This window comes from Lithobates pipiens, unplaced genomic scaffold (genome assembly GCF_037356315.1).
Source record: "Lithobates pipiens isolate NorthernLeopardFrog02 unplaced genomic scaffold, aLitPip1_a1.2 Scaffold_25, whole genome shotgun sequence".
NCBI classification, from domain to species: domain Eukaryota; kingdom Metazoa; phylum Chordata; class Amphibia; order Anura; family Ranidae; genus Lithobates; species Lithobates pipiens.
The window spans coordinates 103,822,216-103,828,910 of NW_027507787.1; the positions used below are offsets into that span (position 1 = coordinate 103,822,216).

Sequence of the window (6,695 nt, forward strand, 5' to 3'; positions counted from 1 at the left end):
TTCTACAGTTTCCAGAATTCTGGAAAGCAAGAAATTCTGGACAGATGGGTCATCTCCACTGTAACGATGAGGTACAAGCTGGAATTTTGGCACTTTCTACCGTCTTGCTTCCTGAGGTCAAGCACTAGACCAATTAATATCTCAAAGGGTGATCATACAGATCCCCCAAAAAGGAGCAAGGCTTGGGGTTTTATTCAAACCTTTTTACAGTACCGAAACCAAAGGGACATGTCAGACCCATTCTAGATTTAAAAAATCTAAAGCCGTTCCTAAAGATACATGCCTTTCGCATGGAGACTATCAGGTCAGTAGTTTATATCCTAGGAGGAGAGCTTCTGGTATCAATCGACATCAGGGATACATATCTGCATGTCCCTATATTTCCCACTCATCAAGAGCTCTGCGGTTTGAGTTGGAACAGCAGCATTTCCAGTTCGTAGCCCTGCCCTTTGGGCTAGCCACAGCACCCCAGGTGTTCACTAAAGTGCTGGGTCCACCTCTAGCCAGATTAAGGGTACATGGCATAAGTCGTAGCATACCTAGACAATCTGTTAATAATCAGTTGGCTCATTTGGAGCAAAGCATACGCACTACAACCATCTGAAGAGTTCGGATTCTAAACCTAGAGAAATCTTCCTTAATACTGCTAAAAAAGCTGGAGTACTTGGGTCTGATCGTAGACAGAGCCCACGAAAAAGGTGCTCTTGCCTCGGGCAAAGATCAACTCCATAAGAGTTGGTGCGGATGGTCAGGTCAAATGGCCTAATCTCGGAGGCTAAGCAGGGTCAGGCCTGGTTAGTACCTGGATGGGAGACTGCCTGGGAATACCATGTGGCATAGGCTTCTTTTTTTTTTTTGCCGTTGACTTGTTATTTTCCCTTGTTTACCAAGGTGACAATCTTGGTGTTTGTCAAGAGAGTTGAGGGTGCCCAAAGCAATTGCCTATGGGCACATCACCCTGAAAGCACCCTATCTTGTCCGATCTCGGAGGTTATGCAGGGTCGGGCCTGGTTAGTACCTGGATGGGAGACCACCTGGGAGTACCAGGTGCCGTAGGTTTATTTTTTTAAATTTTTTTGGTGTTGACTTGTTTTTTTCCCTTGTTTCCCAAGGTGACAATCTTGGCATTTGTCAAGAGGGCTGAGGGTGCCCAAAGAGATTGTCTACGGCACATCACCCTACTACTCTGAGAAGTAAGGGCGGGCTGGGTTAGTACGCAGATGGGAGACCGCCTGGGAATACTAGGTGCTGTAGGTTTCTTTTCTTTTTTTCTCTTTTTACCCATGGCTACCATCTTGGCATTTGTCAAGAGGGTTGAAGTTGCATAAAGAGCTTGCCTACGGCCACATCACCCTGAAAGCGAACCATCTCATCTGATCTCGGAGACTAAGCAGTGGCGGGCCTGGTTATTACTTGGATGGGAGACCGCCTGGGAATATCAGGTGCTATAGGCTTCTTTTTTTTTTTCTTTTTGGCATTGACTTGTTTTTTTCCCTTGTTTCTCAAGGTGACCATCTTGGCGTTTGTCAAAAAGGGTTGAGGATACCCAAAGGGATTGCCTACAGCCATATCACCGTGAAAGCGCCCAATCTCATCTGATCTCGGAGGCTAAGCATGGTCGGGCCTAGTGGCCATCTTTGCATTTGTCAAGAGGGATGAGGGTGCCCATAGAGATTGCCCATGGGTAGGGTCGGGCCTGGTAAGTACCTGGAAGTGTATTTTGGCATTTGTCAAGGGGGTTGACGGTGCCCAAAAAGATTGGCTACGGCCACATCACCTTGAAAGCGCCCCATCTTGTCTCACCTCGGAGGCTAAGCAGGGGCTGAGCCTGGTTAATACCTGGATGGCCAGGTGCCGTAGGCTTATTTATTTTTTTGCGTTTACTTGTTTTTTTCCCTTGTTTCCCAAGGTGACTATATTGGCGTTTGTCAAGATGGTTGAGGGTGTCTGAAGAAATTGCCTATGGCCACATTGCCCTGAAAGTGACTAATCTCGGAGGCTAAGCATGATCAGGCCTGGTTAGTACCTGGATGAGAGACTGCCTGGGAATACCAGGTGCCATAGGCTTCTCTTTTTTTCTTTTTTGGGCTTTTTTTTCAAGAGGGTTCAGGGTGCCCAAAGCGATTGCCTACAGCCACATCTCCCTGAAAGCAACTGATCTCATCTGATCTCGGATGCTTAGCAGGGTTGGGCCTGGTTAGAACCTGGATGGGAGACCCCCTAGGAATACCAAGTGCTGTAGGTTTCTTTTTTTTGTTGTTGTTGACTTGTTTTTTTTCCCTTGTTTCCCAAGGTGACCATCTTGGCGTTTGTCAAGAGGGTTGAGGGTGCCGCAAGAGATTGCCTATGGCCACATCACCCTGAAAGCTCCTGATCTTGTCTGATCCCGGAGGTTGAGCAGCATTTGGCCTGGTTAGTAACAAATGGGAGACCTCCTGGGAATACCCAGTGCCACGGGCTTCTTTTTTTCTTTTTTTTTTGGTGTTGACTTGTTTTCTCCCTTGTTTACCAAGGTGATTATCTTGGCGTTTGTCAAGACGGTTGAGGGCACCCAAAGAAATTTCCTATGGCCACAGTTTGAAAGCGACCAATCTCGTCTAATCTCGGAGGATAAGCAGGGTCAGGCCTGGTTAGTACCTGGATGGGAGACTGCCTGGGAATACCAGGTGGCATAGACTTTTTTTTTTTTTGGGTGTTGACTTGTTATTTTCCCTTGTTTACTAAGGTGACCATCTTTGCGTTTTTTATGAGGGTTGAGAGTGCCCAAAGCAATTGAATACGGCCATATCTCCCTGAAAGTAACAAATCTCATCTGATCTCGGAGGCTTAGCAGGGTCGGGCCTGGTTAGAACCTGGATGGGAGACCCCCTGGGAATACCAGGTGCCGTAGGCTTTTTTTTTTATATGTTGTTGGCGTTGAAGACCTGTTTTAATTTTTTTGCTTGTTTGCAGAGGTGACCATCTTGCCGTTTGTCAAGAGGGTTTAGAGTGGCCAGCACGATGGTCTACGGCTACATCACCCTGAATGCGCCTGATCTCATCTGATCTCGGATGTTAAGCAGGGTCGGGCCTGGTTAGTACCTGGATGGGAGACTGCCTGGGAATACCAGGTGGCATAGACTTTTTTTTTTTTTTGGGAGTTGACTTGTTAATTTCCCTTGTTTACCAAGGTGACCATCTTGGGATTTTTCAAGAGGGTTGAGAGTCCCCAAAGCGATTGCCTACGGCCACATCTCCCTGAAAGCAACCAATCTCATCTGATCTTGGAGGCTTAGCAGAGTTGGGCCTGGTTAAAACCTGGATGGGAGACCCCCTGGGAATACCAAGTGCCGTAGGTTTCTTTTTTTTTTTTTTATGTTGACTTGTTTTTTTTTTCCCTTGTTTCCTAAGGTGACCATCTTGGCGTTTGTCAAAAGGGTTGAGGGTGCTGAAAGAGATTGCCTACGGCCATATCACAGTGAAAGCGCCCAATCTCGTCTGATCTCGGAGGCTAAGCAGGGTCGGGCTTAGTGACCATCTTTGCATTTGTCAAGAGGGATGAGGGTGCCCAAAGAGATTGCCTATGGGCAGGGTAGGGCCTGGTTAGTACCTGAATGGGAAACCGCCTGGTAATACAAGGTGATGTAGGCTTCTTTTTTTTGGGGGGGGGGGGCGTTGACTTGTTTTTTTCCCTTGTTTCCCAAGGTTATTATCTTGGCGTTTGTCAAGACGATTGAGGGCACCCAAAGAGATTTCCTATGGCCACATCACCTTGAAAGCGACCAATCTTGTCTAATCTCGGAGGCTAAGCAGGCTTAGGCCTGGTTAGTACCTGGATGGGAGACTGCCTGGGAATACCAGGTAGCATAGGCTTCTTTTATTTTTTTTTGCCGTTGACTTATTTTTCCTTGTTTTCCATGGTGACTATCTTGGCATTTGTGAAGGAGGTTTAGGGTGCCCAAAGAGATTGTCTTTGGCCTCATCACCCTGAAAGCTCAAAATCTCGTCTTATCTTGGAGGCTAAGCAGGGTCGGGCCTGATTAGCATCTGGAGGGGAGACCGCCTGGGAATACCAGGAGCTGCAGTCTTCTTTTTTTTTTTTTTTTGCGTCGACTTGTTTTTTTCCCTTGTTTCCCAAGGTGACCATCTTGAGGTTTGTCAAGAGGGTTGACGGTGCCCAAAGAGATTGCCTATGGCCACATCACCCTCAAAGCCCTAATCTCGTCTGATCTCGGAGGCTAAACAGGGTCAGGCCTGGTCAGTACCTGGATGGGAGACCGCCTGAGAATAGCATGTGCCATAGGCATCTTTTTTTTTTTTTTGCCGTTAACTTGTTTTTTTTTCCCTTGTTTCCCAAGATGACCATCTTGGCGTTTGTCAAGAGGGTGGAGTGTGCCCAAAGAGAATGCCTACAGCCACATCACCCTAAAAGCACCTGATCTTGGAGGCTAAGCAGAGTCGGGCCTGGTTAGTACCTGCATTAGTTGACCTGTTTTTTATTTCTGGTTTCCCAAGATGACCTTCTTGGCATTTCTCAAGAGGGTTTTGGGTGCCAGAAGAGATTGCCTATGGCCACTCCACTCTGAAAGCACCCGATCTCATCTGGTCTTGAAGACTAAGCAGAGATGGGCCTGCTTAGTACCTGGATGGGAGACTGCCTTTTTTTGTGGTTCCCCAAGGTGACCATCTTGGCATTTCTCAAGAGGGTATTCCCAGGCGGTCTCCCATCTAGGTACTAACCAGGCCCGTCCCTGCTTAGTATCAGATGCTTTCAGGGTGATGTTGCCATAGGCACTCACTTTTGGCACCCTCAACCCTCTTGACAAACACCAAGATGGTCACCTTGGGAAACAAGGGAAAAAAAGAAGTCAACTATGCCATATTAGCACCTCAAGAAATGAGATAGGCAGTCATAAACTAAAAGATGCGTAAATTCCAGAAAATGTACCATCGTTTTCAGACGCTATAACATTTGCGCAAACCAATAAATATACACTTATTAACATTACCAAAGACATGTGGCTGAATACATTTTGACCTAAAAGTATGAATAAAATTGAGTTTATTGGATTTTTCTTATAACAAAAAGCAGAAAATATAATTTTCTTTCAATATTTTTTAGATTTTTCCGTTTATATCGCAAAAAAAAAAAAAAAAAAAAAAAATTGCAGAGGCAATCAAATACCTTCAAAAAAAAAACCTCTCTATTTGTGGGGAAAAAAGGATGAACTACGTGACCCACACTGACCTACCTGACACACGCTGACCTACCTGACATACATACACTGACCTACCTGACACACACTGACCTGGTCCCTGACATACAAACTCTGATTGACCTACCTGACCAGGAGGAGATAGACTTCATGTGTTCAGGTACTACAGCAGCAGCTCATCCGTGGTGCTGGTGTGCAAGGAAGCCAGAGGAGAAGAGGAGAGCCGCCCGTCCAAGTGGGTATTGATGTGGTGCGGCCGCCGCATTGTCATTTCTGCCTTCTTCCTGCTCCAGTACAGCAAGCTGGGAGAGGACTAAGATTGCAGGAGTGTAGGCTAAGGGAGCCGCTGCGAATGCTGCTCAGGGTGGCGGCGTCATCCCTTTCTCTCCCTCCTGGGCTCTACACTCCACGCTACCATAACAGCTGCGGGACAATCCAGACCAGAAGTCATAGGCCAGGCCCCACGAGCACTAGCGCGGAGGAGGAGGAAGTGCAATCCTCCTCTGCTTTGAATGTTGGGCAGTGTGGGCACAGTGGGCAGTGACGTTAATGGTTGCTAGCCGCCAGGCGGCTATAGCAATCAGTGACCAAGAGTAAAGTCGGGTGGAAGCGGGGCAGAGCTAAAGCTGGAGCTGGAGCCAACCATGGCTCAGTCTGCCCCTGTTCCCTGCATTCTGGACCGAGACTCTGGGCTACTGGTCCCAGACTACGGCCACCCCCTAAAGATGCCTCTGTTTGTTCCCAAAGTAGGGACGTACATCAGAGTGCAATGGTCGGCAAGTGGTTAAAGCGACGCAGTGCCGAATCGCAAAAAGTGCTCTGGTCTTTGGCCAGCCAAATGGTCCTGCGCTGAAGTGATTAAATGCCCACTCTCACACAGGGGGACACTCTCACACACATACAGGGACACTCACACACGGGGAGACACACACGGGGAGACACTCACACAGGGGGACACTCTCACACACACACACACACACACACAGGGGGACACACACAAACACAGGGGGACACACACACAGGGGGACACACACACAGGGGGACACACATACACACACACACACACACACAGGGGGACACACACACACACAGGGACACACACACACAGGGGAAGACACACACAGTGGGAGACACACACACAGGGGGACACACACACACACACACAAGGGGAGACACACACAAGGGGAGGCACACACACAGGGGACACACTCTCTCAAACAGGGGGACACACACACACGGGGACACACACACTCCCACCACACACACAGGGGGATACACACTCACACACACACACAGGGGGACACACACACACAGGGGGACACACACTCACCACACAGGGGGACACTCTCACACACACACACATACAGGGACACACACACGGGGAGACACACACACGGGGACACTCACACACACGGGGGACACACACACACACGGGGGACACACACAGGGACACACACATAGGGGGACATGACATACAAACTCTGATTGACCTACCTGACC

At 48.3% G+C, this 6,695-nt stretch overlaps 5 pseudogenes; all 5 read left to right on the plus strand.

Moving 5' to 3' along the window:
- The first annotated feature begins 940 nt into the window (after positions 1 to 940).
- On the plus strand, positions 941 to 1,059 carry LOC143932318 (5S ribosomal RNA; annotated as a pseudogene).
- Positions 1,060 to 2,126: 1,067 nt separating this feature from the next.
- On the plus strand, positions 2,127 to 2,245 carry LOC143931041 (5S ribosomal RNA; annotated as a pseudogene).
- Positions 2,246 to 2,774: 529 nt separating this feature from the next.
- LOC143931592 (5S ribosomal RNA) lies at positions 2,775 to 2,893 on the plus strand (annotated as a pseudogene).
- Positions 2,894 to 3,003: 110 nt separating this feature from the next.
- LOC143932640 (5S ribosomal RNA) lies at positions 3,004 to 3,122 on the plus strand (annotated as a pseudogene).
- Positions 3,123 to 3,219: 97 nt separating this feature from the next.
- LOC143931573 (5S ribosomal RNA) lies at positions 3,220 to 3,338 on the plus strand (annotated as a pseudogene).
- The last annotated feature ends 3,357 nt before the right edge of the window (positions 3,339 to 6,695 follow it).